This window comes from Panulirus ornatus, chromosome 21 (assembly GCF_036320965.1).
Source record: "Panulirus ornatus isolate Po-2019 chromosome 21, ASM3632096v1, whole genome shotgun sequence".
NCBI lineage: Eukaryota > Metazoa > Arthropoda > Malacostraca > Decapoda > Palinuridae > Panulirus > Panulirus ornatus.
Window position 1 is genome coordinate 4,920,338 of NC_092244.1, and position 21,761 is coordinate 4,942,098.

Below are 21,761 nucleotides of genomic sequence, written 5' to 3' on the forward strand. Positions count from 1 at the left end.
AATACTCAATGTGGCAGTATACTGAATACTCACAAAGTGACAGTAAAGAATATCGATATTCGTAAGGGCAAGAGAAGAGCACTGAAATAAAAAAAAGAGGCATGGCAATGTAGAATCCTCAGCATAGCACACAACACCTAACATGGCAACTTTAACACAACAAAGAAAGTTCGGCTTGTGGCAACATTTTCAGTACTTTGATCCGAGGATCGCTGATCTTGGCACTGAAGATAAGTTAACCATCAGGGAATAATTAAAGTAGCAGTAAGAATGTACAATACTATTACAAATTATGATGATCATCACTGTGGCAGCCAACAATACATTAAATGGTTGAGAGCATAAGGAATAAATGTGGCAACTGCGTTCACCGCGGCAACAAAGAAAACGCGACGCGGCAGCATTAGACAATCCGTCTGGCAACAAAAAGCCTTCAACTTGGCAACAAACAATAACTTGTTCGGTAATCCAACTCTCACGTCAAACTTTCCATCAGTTTTCTTTTTTTTTTTTTCTATTTATATAAACGGTAAAACTTTCGGCTGAACTTGTAAAGTATATGCTTTGTACAGCTCCTCCAGACTGGGTATTTAGAAGGGAGGCCGCTTACCGCTCACCCACTCCACCTGGTCATACTTTAGATAAGGGGGAGCTGGAAATCTTTCCCTCCTGTAACGTTGATTTCCAAAAGGAGCGGAAGAAGGGCGAGGATGTCTCCTCCAAGGCTCAGACGTCTGTTCCTGACGCTGACGCGGGAAACGGCGAAGGGGAAGATGATAGACTTGTAACTTTGCACATCTAGGGTGAGTTTAGTACAGGTGATTTGTAACAGGTGGCGCTGATTCGTGATACCGAAAACCTCGACAGCGTTAGTCACATTCCTAGTTTACATTGAGGACATGTGAAATCTGTAATTATTTTATCATCGTTTATATGCTTGATAAAGGTTAGATAGACCATATCTTGTCAGAAGGAATGTATTAATCCCATTATTATCATTATCATTATTATTATTATTATTGTTATTTTTGTTGTAGTCATTGTAATGATCTTGATAATAAGAAAAATAGTAGTATTGATATAAGTATCGGAAGTGGCAGTATGAAGTATTGTACAGACATCAGTAGGTCAAGAGTGAGACGGATTTACGAAACAGCAGCAGTACAACCACAAAACATGTGCCACAGAAGACTCCACCACAACTTTGTGGTGGCCGCACCCAGCCAGCGAACACAAAAGTTAGCGACAATAGTTAATTTACTTAAAGTTGTGTAATAAGTTGGGATCCAGTTTGACTTGGTCTCCCGGGAGTGAGTGACCGTAGAGCGCGGGTGTGTTGGCCGACTCCCTCGACGGCTGTTACTGGAGGATCGCGTTAACGTGGGTGTTGCGTGTGTCTTGCGTGGTGTTACCGGGGGTCTTGTGACGTGTGTTACTTTGTGTTACTAGGTGTCGTAACGTGTCTTAGGTGATGATAGCTTTGTCTCTTCGATGTTTATCAACTGACTGTTATATTTCTCTCTTGTGTCTCCCCTGATGATGTGATTATTAAACGAAAGTGCACTTAGGAACTTTTCGTTTCATTTTCCCCGTGGACTCATAGGAATATCTTGATCACGCGCAAAATTGTGATCCTTTCCAATATATATATATATATATATATATATATATATATATATATATATATATATATATATATATATATACATCACTATGACCTGTGCCTGACGTTTGGGACTGTATCATGACGTAGTCTGACGCGCCGGGTTTCGCACGGCGGGAGACCCCGGCCTCCAGCATCTTGCGCATCGTTCACAATTTACAACTTGGGTCGGAATAGTTGGAAAAGGATTTTTTTTTTTTTCACCAGCGTTGAGACGCCTTGGGTGGGGGGAAGGGGAGAGAGGGGAAGGTGAGAGTGAGCGGAGGAGTCGGGACGTTTGGGGTGAGGGGAGCGGGAAGTAACGTGGGAGACGATATTGGGTTGAGGGAGGTGTTTAGTCGAAGTGGCTTCAACCTCTTGCATAGTGGAGTTACCGATTATGACTATTTAGGGATGATAAATGTTCGAACAGTTAATATAACTGCTGTAATCAGTGCAGTGGCTGTTGTTTATCATTACTGCCCCGTCTCCCCTCCAACTCCATCGAACATTGATCACTGGAGGACGATATGGACGCACCTCAGTGCACGTCATGCTGCAGGCCAATATGGCAGGGAGCTTGTTGGTAGAGGCAGGGTTGGTGGCAGGGGTTGAGAGGGGGAGGGAGTGGTCGGTGGTTGGCAGGGAGGGTTGACCGGAGGGGGGGTGGGTAGCCAGAGGTTGGCAGGAGGGAGAGTGGCCGGGGGTTGGTAAGGGGAGGGGGGTAGCGGGAGGGGGAGTGGCCCGGAAAATAATTAAAAGTTTGGATACATAAAGTTGATGGCCGGAAGCCCTGCCACAGGAGGACCTGCAGTCCCGTCACAGAGGGACCAGCAGCTCCACCACAGGAGGATCAGCAGCTCCACCACCGGAGGACCAGCAGTTGCACCACAGGAGGACCCGAAGTTCCAGCAGGTCCACCACAAGAGGCCCAGCACTACCACCACAGGAGAACCAGCAGCACCGTCACAGGAAGACCAACAGCACCACCACAGAAGGACCAGCAGCACCACCACAAGAGGACCAGCACCACCACAGGAGGACCAGCAGCACCACCACAGGAGGACCAGCAGCACCACCACAGGAGGACCACTTAGCATTTGTTGGTGTATTACCTGCGTCACACAGCTGGATACTACCGGACACCACCACCTCTGGCGTTCTCTCCCTGGTCATCATGGCGGCTGTTCCTATATTGCCGCTAGGGTCAATATAGTATATGTCAAGAATGGTGTTACCGGACTCTTTCTGCGTGAGGTTATGCCACGGCTGAAGTCATCCTCGTAGAGGTTGTATCTTTATGAACGGAGCACACGTACTCGCGTCGAAGAGCTTCCCACTCCAAAAGAGACCATCCTTTCCCTGCTACTGTTTGTAGTGCAGCCATAGAGTCGCAGAAGTTCCACTGAAGTGGGTTCTGGGGCTGAGAAATCAAAGAAAGATGACCAAGGGCAACATCATTTACAGTTGTGCAGTATGACTGAACTTAGGAATAGCAACAGTTCTCCTGTGCAATAACTCTGGTGTAAATCATTATTTATTGTGTGAGATAATGACCAGGAGATTATTTATGTAACATGAACTTCCATTGACGTAACTGTGACTCTCGATGCTGATATACGAATCGCTAGCATTCCATTGTTGTAGCAAGGAAGAATGTTAATGAATATGATATATGCCAAAGTAAAAATAAAAAGTTTTGAATAAAGTATTTGAACTATTTATAAATACGTGAGCGAGTCAGGCAGGAAGTTGATATAACACTAGACCAACTTTACTTCCCAAGTTGTGCGCTGCATTAACAAAATTAACTTTATTTCAACGACGTTTTTAGAGGGAGTGGCCTTTGGTTTGGGAGGTGGGGGTTGTAGAGAACTGGACGACAGATACCAGGAAAGAGACAGCCAGGATTACCAGACAAGTGGTGATGCTGGTCGATAGTTACCTCTGGATCAGGGCTGGTAGGTAGTTAGGTCAAGTCTTGTAGTTATCACCGACCAGTACTGGTAGGTAGGTCAAGTCCAGTAGTTATCACCGACCGGGATTGGTGAGTAGTTAGGTCGAGTCTGGTAGTTATCATCGACCAAGACCGGTAGGTAGTTAGAAAAAGTCCAAGTACTCCACTACCCGGGTTTAACTAACACGGTGTTAGAAATCTTCCACTGGTGTTAATTTTGTTAGATATTTCAATACACTGGATCAGGACATCGTGAAAGTGTATGATTAAGTTAGATTCGCAATGGATAAGTTAGCTTTAGTGAGACTTCAGGTTTATTTAGCTTTGTTAAAGTAAGATTAGGGTAGGCCTGAACAATCTTGATTTCTTAGATAAATTAGGATGATGTAGGTTTAATAACCCTAATTTAGTTTATTCTGTTTAAGGTTAAACGTGATTGGATTAGCTTCAATTTGGATTGGTTGAATTGTTGTAACTTTGGTTGGATTTTCATTAGGTTGTGTTGAGTTATATAAGTTTACATGAGGTTAATTTCCGTTTAATGAACTGGACTGCTGTAAAATGAGTATACTTCGTCTACCACAGTAGGCTGGTAAGAGTATAAGTGTATTCCAAAAAAGTTTACGGTCTGGCAGCTGTAGACTAGCGAGGGAATACTGGACAGCTGTAGGCTAATGAGTGTAGTCAGGCAGATGTAGACTAGTGAGTTGTAATCTAGTAGCCGTAAGGTAGTGAGTATACACTGTGTCTGGTAGTGTTGACTAGTTAGAGTGTAGTTACAGATTAAGCGTAGTTTCACAGCTGTCAACTAAGAGCATACTCAGTCCGGACAGCTGTTGACAGTATACTCGGCCCGGACAGCCGTGGGACAGTATATATACTTACCCCGGACAGCTGTAGACAGAATCAGTCACCATCTGGTCCTCGGGGCGAGGCGGCCACAATAAAAAGAGCCGCTGTGAGTAGCGAAATTAAAACTTAACACAATGTGGAAAGACATACAGAGTTCGTCCGGGCAAGTTTGTAATTGATGTACGTGAAAAATGCGCGAGTTTGCGTGAGTTTATCCGCGGTGGATGATGCTTAGCGGAACCCTTCGCTCAGAGGACTCGAGTCTTTAGGGGTCATTCGGTTGTCCTGAGGGCTGCCGGAGTCTGCACCAAGTAGTTTAGATCCTGTGACATATCGCGGGGAATGAATGATATCAAAATCGCTCCAAAAGTCGATCTGGATCTATGAAGAATAAGACGAAGTGAAAGAAATTGGAACGGGACTTGTGTGAGGGGAGATGTGCGTCGTGTCTGGCATCGCGCGTCCCTCCCAGCAAATGGGGAAAGTTGCCTCCAGATTAACGTCTAGTTGGCAACACTTTCTTAGCTGATACTATTTTTATTCAAACTTTCCCGCCGCCGCTACCACTCTCTTTCCTTGTTGTCCTGCCAAGGAAAATACAAGCTAAGGGAGGGAGGGTGTGGTTATGAGTCAAGTGGTCGGTTACTTGTAGCTCCTGACGGAAAAGGGAAATGTAAAAGGTGTAGGTCATGGGTTGGCGAGCGGCAAGCTTCACGTGAGGGGTCCTGTATGTGTTTGTGTGTTTTGTAGGATGGGGATTACTGGTCAAGGCGGGTGGTGGGTGCCTATTGTCTTGTGAGAGAGGATCATGGGTCAGGATGGTGAACCTGTCGTATATAATAACCTGTTGATGATGGGTATGACAAGCTGGACGGAAAATGGGGGAAGGGTGAACTGTCCATCGAAGAAAAAATTGGGTCTAACCAATACTCACTCCTTTCATAAGGTTTGGAGCAGCTTTAAGTACGACGGTACGGCCCTTGAGTACGACGGTACGACCCTTGAGTACGACGGTACGACCCTTAAGTACGACGGTACGACCCTTGGGTGTGATGGGTATAACTTTCATCATTGCCTTCCGCCGACACAGAGGACATATTTACTAAGACCTATGGTTTCCGGGTCACTTGAGAGAGTATATCTGCCAGTCAGTGACATGTGCCTCTGGAGTCATGTGTCACGAGGGTCGGGCATGGGTGGGTGGGTCATCTCCCCCGTGCCCCAGCACCAGTCAGGCCGGAGGTTTGGCGAAATTTTGCTATGTTAACGAGATAAAGTTATTGTGTTGCTTCCGGTTTTTCCGTCAGACTGGTGTTGGCTGATGGCGCCGTGGTGACCTAGTGCTTGCTTCCTCTTTCGTGGGAAACTATTTTGTATATTCAATTACTTTGATTTGTATTTCTACTCTTGTAATATATGTCCTTTTTTTGAGCCTATGTGAAATTATCGTTTACGGCAATGTCATGTGCATTAAATGGCAGTTAAACTATGAAGGTTATTGAGACAGTTTGGCACATACGTGATACATGCAGAATACAGTAGCTGAAACCACGTAGACTGTATTTTGTAGAAGTCTTGAGGAACATTTGAGATTGTCAAGAGCAAGAGAGTCAGCCTCATGGAAGTAATAAGAGTTCATCTCTGTTTCTTGAGAAGTTTGAGGTTAAGATGAACCCTTAAAGCACGCATCTAACGAACTCCTGATACATTCCTCGTTCCTCCGCCGTGTCTCAATCGACAGGATTACGACAGACAGAGAAAAAAAAAAGAAGCACATTGATGAGGTTAGGCATGAGATCCGGAGTGTCGTGTTCCCACAACATGACCAGTTGTCCTTCTTGGACGGGTACCAGCCTCCTCCTCCTGCTGGAGATCAGCTTCCAGCCCTTTCATAGGGAGAGGGAGGAGGGAGGGAAAAGTGGCGTCAGTAATTAAGGAGACGTACGACGGAAGCGGACGTTGATAGATTTTATTTTTTCCCTCCAAAAGAAGCCTGTTAATCTTCTGTCACGGTAAAGGGAGTTCACTTTTGAATGAGACGAGTCGAGCAGCCAAAGCTTAACAAAGTCACGATTGAAGGAACAATAAGGCTGAGTCTAGCCGGGCGCGACGGATGCTAGACTCCGCCACAGCTCTGGGTGTTGTCACGGCCTGTATGGAGAACTGGGGCGGGGACTGTATGGCCTGATTGCATGAATTTAGCCCACAAGATGTTGCAGTTGCTGAGGTTGAGCTGTAGGCTAGCCTGGGTCACCAGGTCATATAGTTGCAGTTGATTATAGCAATCGGTGACCGGGGGTCGTGCATGACTACCGGGTGGTACCTGTCACCCTTTGAGCACGACCGGTACGACCATATCTATGGTGGCCTGGTCTTTAAATGAACCTTAAGAGTCGGGTCAAAGACCAGGTCAGTATTCCTCAGGGTCGTAACGTGGGGATCAAGAAACTGAACATAGCATGACGGTCATGAGAACATTCTGGTGGTCCCCTGGCCAAGCGACGCAGTTCTCACCGGGCGGGGAGTCACTTGGGCGAGGTCGTATACCGTCGTCAGTGGACGGAAAGGAGTACACAGTCTCGCTGCGAACCTTTTCCCCCCATAAGCGAGTCGTTACATGTTTTCTCTGAATCTCATCCAGTTGTCCTTTGGTCCCGCCAGCGACTGGGAAATACGTGCCATCGAGTGCGCCTTGAAGGTTCTAACCTTCAGTATAGAGAAAGTAACAAGGTTTCCACTGTGGCGCTCTGGTAATGACCCGGGGTCGAAAACCCTGTGTGTGTGTGTGTGTGTGTGTGTGTGTGTGTGTGTGGGTTCGACACCCTGGCTAGACCGAGCGACTGACCCCCGCCTCGCCTGGCTCTGTCTGGATCAGCCACGGCGCGAGGGACGGAAGGAAGGAGTGGGTGTGCATGACGACTCCCCTGGATGAGGGAGTGTAGTGTATGGGAGGCGTCGCCTGGGACACTACTCCCTCAGGAGGAATGTCTTCGCCTTACAGTATCAGAGGAAACCTGTTTCCTTCCCTCCCGCTGACGTAAAAAAAACTACATGTTTGCGCATCATGCCATAGAAACACATTTTCTTTTTTTTTTTGTTTTACTTGTAGTGTTGAGAGGGAGCCGGCCGTCCTCACTGTTGGTTAATATAACATTAACTTTATGTTAACCTCTCCAGATGCATGTCTTTACCCGCCGTTAACAGTGGGCTAAGATTGTTTACTTCCTGTGTGGCGTTCAACCCTTTTTGCGTGTGTCGTGTTGGTGGCGCCCCTGGCGGCACGTCAACATACCATCAACTTTTCAGTTCTGCAATAAATTTAAGACGAAGATACGGAGAACGATATGGACAATAAGGACCAAGTTCCTGTCATTTAACGTACGTTTCCTTATCATACGAGCGGCGTTTTGAAAGTCCCTTTCGTTTTCTTTGTTGTAAGACGGCAAACAAAGGTATTATGTCGAGTGGTAAAATTTGTTTAATGTGATACTATACGAACGCGATAACTGCTGTACCTTTCGTAGTTTATCCCTAAACTTCTGACTTCTTGAACGCGACGGTACGATCCGTGTGCGTGACGGTACCATTCGCGCGCGTGACGGTACCATCCGTGTGCGTGACGGTACCAGTCGTGTGCGTGACGGTACCTTCCGCGCGCGTGACGGTACCGTCCGTGTGCGTGACGGTACCATCCGTGTGCGTGACGGTACCATCCTAGAGCACGACGGTACCATCCTTCACTAGGATGGTATGATCCATGCTCATGATGGCATAACCTTTGCAGGTCAAAGTTTACACAATATTCGAGGGTCGTCGCACCGTCGTGGTCCCTGGTCGTACCGTCTTGGTCCCTGGTCGTACCGTCGTGGTCCCTGGTCGTACCGTCGTACTCTTTGGTTTATAGAGTTGTCACGCGTCGAGGAAACATTTGAGGCGGTGTACTTGAATGTGTATACCGATGTGTATGATCCCAGTATACTCTCTCTCTCTCTCTCTCTCTCTCTCTCTCTCTCTCTCTCTCTCTCTCTCTCTCTCTCTCTCGGGGGCGGCGCACCACGTGCCACGGGCCGAGACGAGGCACCACGTGCGCGTCACTGGGCACCGACGCGCGAGGCGGTGTTGATTACCTCGCTGGTGATTGGCTAATGAGGTGCTTCGGAGCGGGGGAGGGCAAGAAATAAGCGCGTTAGTGATTGGTTGATGGTAGGGTGGTGAGGGGATGTGGGTGTGGGGGGGAGGGGTGGTAGCGTCTCCACCACGCACGGGGAGGCTGGGGTAAACTAACGAGAATGGTGTACCTCAAAGTATACTAGTATTACCGGTGTAAACTGCTGGCTGGTGACAACATCTCAGCCCACACAGGGACGCTCATTGTGCTCCGAGGGGCATGACTTGCTCTGTGCGCGTGAACTATTTCTCTCTCTCTCTCTCTCTCTCTCTCTCTCTCTCTCTCTCTCTCTCTCTCTCTCTCTCTCAATATATATATATATATATATATATATATATATATATATATATATATATATATATATATATATACAGAGAGAGAGAGAGAGAGAGAGAGAGAGAGAGAGAGAGAGAGAGAGAGAGAGAGAGAGAGAACGTTTGCATATATCAAAGGAATAACGACCATCATGAGACAGTCATTAAGGAAAACGAAAAAGCAAATTAGGGAAATTACGGTGGTTACGGACAAACAGCTTCATGGGAATAAAGAGGGCGTGACCGTCCATGATACTTAAGGTCATGAGACGGTTAGAGACGCTCTCTCCCTCCACCACCCCACGCTGAGGCTACCCCTCCCCCAGCACCACCACCCATCATCCGGACCCCGCCGGTACACGTGCTCCCCCCCCCCCCCCAGCCACACACCATGGCCTTCTGCCCTCTACATACCTCTCTCTCTCTCTCTCTCTCTCTCTCTCTCTCTCTCTCTCTCTCTCTCTCTCTCTCTCTCTCTCTCTCTCTCTCTCTCTCTCCTACTACGCCGTAGCAGCACGCGCAAGCTGGTCAGGAGGCATCGGTAGAAAGCAATATTACACTTGGTTGTGTCAAAGTTAGTTGTCAGGTGAGTAAATGGCAGTCAATTGTCTGCCCGGGAGGAGTGGTGGGAGGGAGGACAGGGGGGAGTGGGGGTAGTGGGGTTCGTGGCGCCGGGGTTGGAGTCAGGGAGGGGTCGGGTGTTGCCTCCCCCGGGCCGGGTGGGCCTCACTCACAAGCAACTTTTTCCGACCTTTTTTTTTGTCACTGGTGGGTCACACTGTCCAGTTTATTACAAGGATTAAAACTCGGCGGGGAGTTATCCTAGTGGGGAGACAAAGACATTTGCCCGCTAACCTCACGCAAGTGGTAGCGTACGAACTGTTGTCTTTGTTTACTGATGTTTTCTTTATTCTGGGCGTCCATATGTATTTACATGGCTTATGATTTGAAAAGAATTCCATTGAGGAGAAAGGAACCCACATGACCTCAGATATAGAAGCTTACGAACCACCAAGCCTTTAAACAATAAGTTACAGTGGATTTTGTTCAGTGTTTTTTCCCCACAGTGGCGGGTTAAAATACGACGGAATTATTTCTCGGTGAAGAAGAGAGAGAGAGAGAGAGAGAGAGAGAGAGAGAGAGAGAGAGAGAGAGAGAGAGAGAGAGAGAGAGAGAGAGAGAGAGAGATCGCACCCCCATGACCCCTGTAGGAGTGTGTGAATGTTAAGGAACAGCAGAGGGGCAGCGTAGGCGTGTGGTGAGGTCATGGGCGGTGTGTGACATCAACAACAGCAACAAGAGTAACAAGTGACATGGGTATTTCCCGCCCATGGCCGAGAGGTTGCCAGTTAGCACATATATACACTTCTTGAAGATGCTGTCAAGTGGCGGATTTACTCGTCTGGCAAGATTCGTCTCGCTCCTGGGTTTTTCTCTGACGTGTTGACACACAACCTGTTGATTTATGGATGATGTATTTTTTTCCATATTGTATTATAAACTTGAGATCTATTGTATCTTAGATGTGATTAGGAAGAAATGTCTCATTAAATATCTTAAAGCGCTGTCATTTGTGAACTTATATTATCATAATGAGATAGAGTGCATCAGCACATTTCATTGAATAAGCGCAGGAAAAAAAGCGAGAGCGAGAAATGTTCAAGATAAAAATGATGCAAAAATAAAAGTGATTATGGCAACATTGCCGCTGGGAGGAGGTACGTGGCGGGAGGCGGCCGCCCGCCCGATACACCACCCGATGCCCGACCACCGATTGTACAATTCTATATTTTTCCCCAGCCTCTCACCTGAACACTCTTATAAGATAACTTTTTTTTTTTTTTACCTGGATCATCTTATTCTTTACAGATATATCCCGGATGCCATGACTTAAAAACTCGCCATGACCTGTCTATAAAAAAGATGGTAAAATTCTCGTCGTGATATTTAGTCTAGATAAATATAGATTAAATCAAGTTGGGAAGGAATATATATATATATATATATATATATATATATATATATATATATATATATATATATATATATATATATATATATCATAGATACAGCGTGTTATGACGCGTATCACTCACGAAATCTCATAATTCTGTCACATTTGTAATGTAATCATGTAATATATCGGTGTATTCCCGTCATCATTAACGGAAGGCAAACATGTAATTGATACCTGACGTCAATTGCGTAGACTCGTATAAACCATTTAATTATCGCCAATAGTTTGTACGGGATGCAAAAAAAATATTGCCTGAATGATGAATGAGATTATTGTTTGGTCATTAAGGGTTCATGGGAAGGGGATGAAGACTCATGGCCCGGCAGACCGACCGACCGTCATTAAAGTGAAATAAAACTTGCTTCCATGGCCGAGCAAAGACTATGGTAAAGACGGAGCGACTTTATGCACAATAATCACAAGCCGAGCCCAAAGATCTTGCATTTGATATCCGCCGCTCCACAACGAACGAACAGAAAGAAAAAAAATGGTAGAGTGACAGGCTTGACGTCAGAGGGATATTAGAGTATTTATTAAGGGTTGAGACAAGCGGCGAGGAGCCTTACGGCCACCTACCAAAATGGCGGCCAGTTAGTCCCTTGTTTTAAACCCACGACTTTCCTCACCGTGGCGCACATTTCCCAAAATGCTTCGCCCAATCTTGACTGAAAATGTCATTTTAATCACCGACTCGTGTGCCCGTCTTTTCAGCAAACATCTTGATCTGTGCGTAAGTCCCCGTCACGTTATGCGTCAGTGAGACGGCGTATGTTATGATAACGCCGTAGGTGCGTAGCGCGGACGATGGTAAGCGGTAACAACACTTGTCGTCAATGGGTGAAACATTTGCCATCCAGGAGATACCTTTCCGTAAGTGTCGTGCGAGCCAGAGGGGCGCGCGCCGCTGCAGGTAGAGTCGACTCTCCCGTTGGTGAGGGTGAGGGAGTGTGCCCAGCGGGCGGGGAGAGGCGGGCCGTGCATGTGGTCCGGGGAGAAGTCTGCTCCAAGTAATCTACTGCACCAACCTCCCCTTTGGCGCCATTAATGCTTGCGACCCATTGTCAACCTCCCCGCCGCTCTGTCTCTGCCGCTGTGGTTCTCTAATTCTCCGTCATTAGTACATACTGTTTCCATGTATATCATGGATGTATTACCCACCGACTATTCAACACCATTTATGAAATAAATGAAGAAATGTAAACTTTTCGCGAGATAAAACTCACCAAATTTCAGAGGCATGAAGTGTCTGCCGCGTGTGGCAGTTTTTGGATGCAACTAATCTTTGAGCAACTCTCGCGCTCTTTGTATTTAAATCTGTGGTGTTCCTCTCGTGTGCTCTCCGCTGCTCATTTATTGTTCCTCCGCATAAGTAAAAACATCTTTTAATAGATCGCACACGATGAAGTCAACGTAAAGTACAGAAAAACGCACGAAATCAGTTAGCGTGGAGGAGCAGAGATTAATGACCGCCAAATTCCGTGTTGCTGCGGGCCGCCTGCTCTGGGAATGTTTTGAATTTAGCGGGTGATGAGGCCCCTCCCCCCACCCCTCCCCAGCAGACATGTTGCAACACTTGCACGTTTTGCCGTCTGTCATTGTCCCCTTTGCTGCTGCCCCCCTTCCCCCCTCGCGGACGTGCATGTGCTCCTGAAATGTATTCGTCGGGGAGGAAGGGATGAGGGGTGTTCCCTCAGCACTCAAGATTATACTTAATCAATGAAATAAAAAGGGAAATGAGTGTTGGAAGGTGTAAACCGGCCACTTGGGTTCTGGCCGACGGGCGGACGGGGAAGGTCAAATCATTTGGATCACTTTCTGTACATATTAATCGTCATCCCGTCCCCTCGCTAGGGGAGGATGGTTACGTACGGGCCGTAGAAGGATAGTCCTGATTCGCTGACCCCCGGGAACAATGGGACGTGTATTGCCGCGAATAATTTATGGTCGGAAAAATGAGTGATATGTAACTATTCTTGTCGAACCATTTAGGGAAATCTGACGAAGCAATTTGGAGTGCATGTTTGTGAACAACATCGCTCACGTAACACTGGTCGGAGGAGACACAAGCTGGGTGCCACCAACCCGAACTCTTATTATTTTTACTAACTCTTTGATGAATGACAGAGAATATTATACATATTTATTTTATAATGAGTTACTCTTTCCTTCAACTATATAGATGGTTATATAAGAATTATTTGCAACATTACGCCATTCAGCGTAAAAAAACCGTCCTAAGCATTGAGAGAAGATGCCCCCTCCCCTCCCACCAATCTCGAGCCCCACCTCGGCCCTCCCCCACCTGCCACATCAACTGCCCAATTTTACTTCTAGCTTTAATATATTTCATCCATTTAGTAACTTAAACATAAGTATTTCAGGACTCTTGCTCATTCAGGACCCTACGATTTATGTCCATCACTCCGGCTGGAGCAAGTAACTTCTACGGGAGAGGAGAAATAAAATGGTATATTGTGGGTCTGGGAGGGGGACGCGAGGCGGGTGATCCTCTGACACAAACTGGCATAGAATACGCGCGCAGCCACCCCGGTGCAGTGTACTGTGGCCCCGCCGCTAACTGCTGACCCAGTTACCTCCTTAATACACTCTCTAGTTAGTGACCACTTTCCACTACCGCACTGGATTAAAGGCATTAGCATACCCCATCGTGGACGCAAGGTAAGGAAGGCGCCCGGGAGGGGCGGCAGTGACTGTGGTGGTTGGGGGGTGAGGGGAGGGAAAGTTCACGAGGTGGTGTGCACCAGCTGCGCTAAGGTGACACAAGTTTCAGGAAGATTTGTGCCCAACTTGTGCCGGCTGCCGGACGCGTGGCCCAACACCCGTAAAGTGGGTGCAAGTTGCCCCCGGGTCGCCACCTGAGGATGCCACTGTCTGGTCAAGACGAGAGTGTCCATTACACGTCCATTGTCTTGTGACTTGATTGTAAGGAATGAATTGCGTGAGACGTTGACGCATTCTGTTATGTAATGTGTCGTAAACTTTACGCGGACTAGTTCTCCTGCGTACATTGACGCGTATGGCAGTATAAGATTTTTACATCTTCATAATACGGTTGTATTAGACGACATAATATTGTTTCTTAAGCGGTGACTTTGATCGATTCGGGATATCGGGTTTGATCAACTTCACAATACCGGGTTTGATTGACATCATAATGCTGGCAGTCAGTCTTCGAGTTAAAGGGACTGACAGATTTCGTAACAAAGGATTTCACGAACTTGTGAGTACCGAGGTCACGAATATGGAGGGTTCAGTACCTGCGTAACCCGAGCCACAGCACCTGCCGTCCGCTCCCCCTCCACCCCCGACCCCCTCACACTCCACACTTTCTCTCGTACTTAAGTGTTGATTGTTGTCTCTTGGTTGACGTCTTGTGGCCTTTGTTGTCAGCAGAAAAGGCGGGTTGTTTTTTGTATGTAATCCTGGTTAAAGAATTACTGGTGTATTTATGTTATTGTTATTTGTATGTGATGATTGATTGGTAGTAGGAAAGCACCATCGCTCCCTCTGTCTCTCTCTCTCTCTCTACCATTATATATATATATATATATATATATATATATATATATATATATATATATATATATATATATATATATATATGTGTGTGTGTGTGTGTGTGTGTGTGTGTGTGTGTGTGTGTGTGCAAGTGGTCACAGTGGTGCGCGTGATTTGGTATATGCTTATAACCATGAAGAAAATGAGACACGATAAGTTCCCAAGTGCACATTCATGTAATGATCACATCGTTAGGGGGGATACAAGAATGTGATAGAAGTCGTAAAACAGTCAGTTGATATACTAGGGAGAGGCGTAGCATGGACGCCATTGGTAAACAAGCGCTTGTTTACCAATGGCATCTTCTATCTCATTCTTGTATATGTATGTATATATATATATATATATATATATATATATATATATATATATATATATATATATATATATATATATATGTATATATATATATATATATATATATATATATATATATATATATATATATATATATATTCACAAATTCTTGTTGATTCTACAGTTCTGGCCCTAAAGGGACTCCTGCAGTATTCCTCTCCCTCCAGTGACGATGGCACAGCTTCCCCGGTGATTTGTTATCATTTGCGGTATAGCCACTTGCAGGTGGAATGCGGTAACACCTTTCGACTTGATATATATATATATATATATATATATATATATATATATATATATATATATATATATATATATATAGACGCAGTTAAGGAGTTCAGATGATTTATTCAGACTGTTCGTATTGTAAGATTGTGCCGTGTCACATCTGACGTGGAAACGACAAAGATTTTTATCTGTCGTATGATGGTAGGAATTGAGGAAAGACTCAATGAGCTGGGGAAAAGATTTTGAAGTCGTAGCAAGAGACGATGATTGGAAGGGTTCTTGGAACGGTCACCCTTTATTTTGGATGATGGAATAGCTGTTGTTTTTCAACAGAAGTGGAAAGATGACAGTTGTGACTTGAGGGTTTATTTTTATGAGGTGACACCATTGGACGGTGTTGCCTGTCGTAAGCCTGGCACAGGATATGTTGTAAGATCGCTACGCTGGTTTACGTTCATCTCGCAGAAGGATTTGTCATTTGAAAGGTCTCGCCGCTTGGGGATTTGACCTTAGGTCGCTCTAGTTGGTAATAACCTGATGAATCCCACTCCATCCTAACGTTTGTTCTGCAGGAAGTTAGGCAAGGTTTGATAAGGTGAGGTTAGGGTACAAACCTAGAAAATGGTGTGGGGTTGGGGTGTGTGTGTGTGTGTGTGTGTGTGTGTGTGTGTGTGTGTGTGTGTGTGGGAGGGAAGGGGGGGGGATGAACTATGAGGTTGTACCTGTGTCGTAACCTGACTCTCCTGGAAGCTGTGTCGTCGTAAACTCATACGTCTGGGGTTAGCGTGGAAACCTCACATCGCTGTCATGTTTATCTGGTAAGCTCATGCTGTTAGCTCTTGAAAGGATAAGACGTCAGCTTAACTTGTGTTGTTCCGTAACCTCACACCGCTAACGGGGTTGTGTCATATGCGCTCATCCCACGAGTGTACTGTGTGTCATAAGTTGACACCGGCGGAGGACTTGGTGTTGTCGCTGAGGAGAAGACGGGTGTTGGTGTCGCTCGAGGGACAGCAGAGCTGGGCGGGCGGGAGGCAACCATCAGCCGCCTTCCTCGTCTCTGGGAGAAAGTTCCTCCCCCGATCAGAACTTTGAACTTGGGCAACACATGAGGCGAGGTGCTGGCTGCTTCCTGGAAATAAAACTCCGATTTATTCGATCGTAGTGAGGATTTTCATGTATGTATTATTGGTAGGTGATGGTAATAGGTCTTTAAGAAGGATAATTTGTTGTATATTGTTTGATTGATAGCATTTCTTATGTTAGCTTTGTTGGCATTAAAACTGTTTGTCGTGGATTTCAAAATTTTAAGGAATTGTAGGTTAATGTATCTAAAGGCATGCATGGGTTATACAGTGGATTATGGGCCTTTGAGAGGCTCAATCATCAGGGATTATTCACCGGATTATTGGAATTACAGTGCATTGATTGATCTGACCAAAAGTAACACCGTCAAATGTTTAGTATTATGTTCGTGAATTGATTTAGCGGATTTTTATCGTAGAATCCTGAATGGATTGCAAGGGTCGTGATCGGTGGATTATACCGCATCCGAGAGTGTGGCATTGTGGATCACGCCATCATATCATTTGATTCTTGTGAATCGTCTGGGATCAAGACAAAGCTGCAGTCCGCAGGACCTGGCCAGGATGCGTATCGATTGTCTGGCTATACGCCTGTCCGTCATGCCACGCGTGTGCTCTCACGGCCGCGTCGGCAACTCAGCCAGCAAGTTGCCAAGTGTTCTTTGTTGACGGGGTTCGGGCGCCGGGATTACTGACTCGTTAAGACCTGTACTGTCGGGCGTCGGGATTACTGACTCATTAAGACTTTCACTGTTGGGCGTCGGGATTACTGACTCGTTAAGACTATAATCGTAGGGCGTCGGGATTACTGACTCGTTAAGACTTTAATCGTAGGGCGTCGGGATTACTGACTCGTTAAGGCTTTAACCATAGGGCGTGGGGATTTCTGCATCGATGCGACCTGCACTCTCTCGGGATTACTGACTCGTTAAGACCAGTGCTGTCGGGATTACTGACTCATGAAGACCTGCATTGTCGGGCGAGGGGATTACGGGGATTACAAAGTCGTCGAGACGATCTGTCTCGCCAGGCCTTAGTAATGATGGGAGGGATTCGAATGTTTTCGTATTGTGCCACATCTGTTGACGGGGAAATCTTGTATGTCAGGCCTAAAGTTGGTGTGAAAACTTCCAATACCACTGTGAACTGACGCTGTTTCTTTTTATATTGTATGTATTATGGTTATTTCCGGGGAAGGAGACGGATATATTAATTTTTTGTATTCCTGTAATTACTGAAAATCCTCTAGGATGGTCGATTTTGTAATTAACTCCTCAGAGCATGACCTGTATTTATTGGGTCAAGAGATGTCGATAGATTTCCCTGGACTAGAGTCAGTGAAAGAATTCTGGTGTTGGCCAGGACCTGTCTAAAGCCTTCTGCAGCCCAAGCTTGCGCTGCTTCCAGTTGCAGGGAAATTTAGACACCTTTGGAGTAAGCAGTTCTTGGGCGAGACTGTATTCCCATTGATACAACCTCATGAAAGTGACTTGTCACTCATGTGAATCCATGGACAGTTGGCTAATTATCTCATTGGTCTCATTACGTGATTGGGCGAAGTGTTCTCTGACTTCTTGGTCGTTGCTGAATATGTGAATCTGTGTTTATTCTTGAATTAACGGAGTAGAAATGAATATATATTACAGATTAGTGTTGCATATATGGACGATTGTCTTCGTTATATTCTAAGTGTAGGAGAGAGAGGTACGCAGTACCCGAGTGGACGGGAATGGATGGTTGGAAATAGGTGATGTCCGGAGACTTGATAAAGCGGAAAGACTCTAGATTCTACTGTTACGAGAAGTAAGAACTTTGAGAAAAGTGATGTTATTATGGGTGGGCAATATGGTAACGTGAGGTACTCATTCATGGTGCTTATGGTGAGGTGGACTGGTGGTTAGGAGGCGGGTCAGGTCAGGAACCACGGGACACGAGAACAGACATATACAACGCTTGAGGCAGGAGCCACCGTGATGACGTCGCCCGACACCTGACGACGGTGGTCGGAACCTGGGGACGTACACATCTACGGTGACCGGAAATGGGTGTGTCCGGCAGTGGAAGGAGGGGGGAGGGGGTTAGACGGGGTAAGATTCCCCGGCGGCGGTGGAGGGTAGGAGGCGGGTGCTGGAGGGAAGGTAGGGGAGGGAACATAAGTGTTCAGCTCTTCCCCTCTCAGTCAGCCCTTCCTTCCCCTCCCCCCTCCCCCCAACACGTCCTCATCCCACCATTGGAGCAGCTGTGGCGGCGACAGCCTCGTCTTAACGTGGCATTTCCTTCTTGATGGAGGAAGCACACACACACACACACACACACACACACACACAGAGCAGCATGTCATTGACCACATTGCAATCAGAGGGTTTGATACGCCATCATCAATGGATGATCTGTGCATAATGTTTCAAACAAATATGATACACCCGTCAGAGAAAGTGGTTAGGTAATGCTCGAGCTTGATTCATGCGGCGAATGGGAACACGAAAGTGACGGATGTTTAACCAGAGATGTGATCGTGGATACTAAACAGAACTTCAGAAATTAGAAAATGGAGTGTTGTAGGCATTACATAGATCCTAGTGGTGGTAGGTCCTATAAGATTTAGAGTATAGGAGGAGGAACGTAGGTATCCTCAGCTACAAATGTAGAGCAAGACTGACAACAGAGATGTAGGAGGGGACAGACGACACGTCAGAGGAACAGTCTTGTGATGGGGTCGTGGTGGTCACCGGTGGCGTGCCTCAGGGTCCAGTCCTGGAACCATCGCTTCTCTTGATGTGAGTAAACGGCCTGTTGGGAGGGTTGAGCTCCTTCCTGAATGTTTGTGAACGATTCCAAGTCAGTAGGAGTGACGAGACAGCGTCAGTTTACAAGGGGACGTAAACAAACTTCAAAGGTTGTCTGAGATTTGGTCGATGAGATTCATCCTGAGTGAATGCAGAGTAATGAGGATGGGACACAGAGAAAGAAGTGCCTCGAGAAGGAAATAAGCTTCAGGATTTTGTGTGTGAGAGTAAAGCAGTAGTCGACATCTTCCTTAACCCGTCACCAGAGTCCCACACGAGTAGAATTTGTAAAGGAGATAAAGTGTATGTTTATATAACAACTGCAGTCAAGTAAATAGACTCAGTTGTTTGTGGTGGGAGAAACCTGAAATTTGCGGATCAGTGTAGTTAGAGTTAGAAAGACATATAGACGTGTTTCGGGCGATAAAAACCTGTGTTATCGTGATAAAGTAAAGAGGCGCAACTATACTCTTATAGGTCAGCATATGTTGGAATATGCTGGAGTTGAGCACCCGCTGGACAGCATTGGTAAAATCCTTGGTCGATTGATTCTAGCCAGTAGCTGGACAATATTCACCAATCGTCGGACAATATTCGTCAGTCGTCGGATAGAATCCGCCAGTCGCTGGACAATATTCACTAGCCGTAGGACAGTATTAGCAAGTGATGGGCCGCAGTTGGCCATCGTGGCCAGGGAGGCAGGGCGCGCCTGCCCTCCCACCTCTAGGAGCGCAGGCAGCCAAGTTGGTCGAGTTGGCGGGAAAGTTTGTGGCCAAAGTTACTTTCCAACTTGTTGCCCGGCCCTTGTGATTACTGGTTTGTGTGTGTGTGTGTGTGTGTGTGTGTGTGTGTGTGTGTGACTAATTATCTTATTTTTGATTGAGTAATTGCCTGAAATGTATGTAGGCAGTATGCATACATCTGCTCCTTAACTTGATATGTTCCGTTAATATCAAGTATGTTACTGCTGGCATCTGCCCTCACACAGCTCCTCTCGGCCCGTTACTCCCTGCTTCAGACCTCGGTCCACTGTTCACGGTGTCACAGCGAGTAACGCACTCACTATGATTCGGTAGGTGGGGAGGCCAGACTGGTAGTAACCTAGTTAGGGTCTAGCTACCCTCTGTGGTGATTAGGGTCCGCCCACCGTCTGTGATTTAGGTCGGTCTGCCGTCATCGGTAATTAATGTCTGTCTACCGCTTTTCATAATTAGAGTAGTCTGTCCACCGTCTGTGGTAATTAGCGTCTGCCAACCGTCTGAGGTAATTAGGACCGATGTATCGTCTGTGGTAATGAGAGGTCTGCCTACCGTCTCTGGTAATTAGGGTTTATGTACCGTCTGTGGTAATTAAGGTGTACTGACCCTCTCTGGTAATTTTCCCGACCAGTTCATCTATGGGTAAACTTGAAGGGAGTGTTGACGTGGCTGAAGCTGTGGTCTCTATCTCGCACCCCCTGCCTCCCCTCACCCCCCACAGCCCTGGCGTTTGTTGTTTGCGGGTCAGCCGTGGGGTGGGGGGAAAGGGAAAGTAACTCATAATACAATTGATATCTATCATAATTGTACAACTCTTTGGTATGATGGCCTGACCTTTGACCTGAGCTTTAAGAATCAGATTAATGAAAGGCTCGCCATTCTTATGGGGGGGGGGGGGGCAAGAGAAAAGTTCCAAAGTTTACCTACGAAAGAAGGGAGAAAAAAGGGGACAAAATATGGTATACGTGGGCGTAGTGGCATATTGCGTGCTGTCAGATTCCTCGTGTGTGTGTGTGTGTGTGTGTGTGTGTGTGTGTGTGTGTTGTGTGTGTGTGTGTGTTTAATTACATATTTGTAATTTCCTTTTTCTCATTAACTGTTTGTACTGTATGGATGGGGAGTTCTACACTCGTGGTGCTCCATCTCTTGAACATTCTCTACTATCAAACATCTGAATGAATTTATGTATACCGTCTCGTGTGTGTGTGTGTGTGTGTGTGTGTGTGTGTGACTCTAACTTCTCCTCTTACACTCGTGTGCGTCAAGCAGGTGCTCACATCCATTGTTCGTACGAGTTGTGGTTATTTGAGGTAAAGTTGCTATCATTAGGAAATTTGATTAAACAACTTGGGGTGACGGGACGCCCTTTGGGATCAGAGCTAGCCAGCCAGCCCTCCACGTCTTCATCCCATGTGGGTTGACACGGGGTCAGGCACGGGTGTAGGGCCTCATGATATCTTGGAGGGGGGAAGGGAGAGGTCATGTGGTCATTATGTTAGGTCGCGGTGGTTTATACATTGTTAATAGTAGTGTAAACCAGGCGTTATGAGGTCGTGGGTGTGTTCACAAGGTCTTTTATGAGTTACATGGCTGTTTACCTATATTGTTTTTATGAACTCATGGCAGTTAAAACACTCGGGATGGTTTACATGACGCCCCAATAATGGGTCGAGACGCGCGGCGTAATGATAAGTTGGCAACCCGTTTGTTTACGTGGGTCAGCTGAGCGTCTGGCGGGCGGCCATGATGGGTCTCTTGTTATTGTTTATGTTCGAGTTGCTTGACCTGGTGGTAGTATGTTGGGGCGGGGAGACACGTCACCATGATGGTTACCTGACCAGGTACTGGTTCATGTGTGTGTGTGAGAGAGAGAGAGAGAGAGAGAGAGAGAGAGAGAGAGAGAGAGAGAGAGAGAGAGAGAGAGAGAGAGAGAGAGAGAGAGAGAGTGGAAAGAGAGAATGAGTGAGCTTTCCCCAGACTCAGCGCTGTGGAACACGTTCCCAGTCGGCCTTTCTCTTTAA

The 21,761-nt window shown here is 46.4% G+C and overlaps 1 protein-coding gene across 8 annotated transcripts in view; it reads left to right on the plus strand.

Annotated features, from left to right (window-relative positions):
* Positions 1-13,471: 13,471 nt before the first annotated feature.
* The window catches only part of CtBP (C-terminal binding protein), a 135,992-nt gene continuing 127,702 nt past the window's right edge, over positions 13,472-21,761 (plus strand). For 3 of the 8 annotated variants that reach the window (XM_071675538.1, XM_071675541.1, XM_071675550.1), the window contains exon 1: positions 13,476-13,629. The gene's annotated coding sequence lies outside the window, so the exon portion shown is untranslated. Of the gene's footprint in view, positions 13,630-13,656; positions 13,894-21,761 lie in introns of those variants that run through there. The other 5 variants (XM_071675547.1, XM_071675539.1, XM_071675545.1 and 2 more) reach the window with 4 other exon arrangements.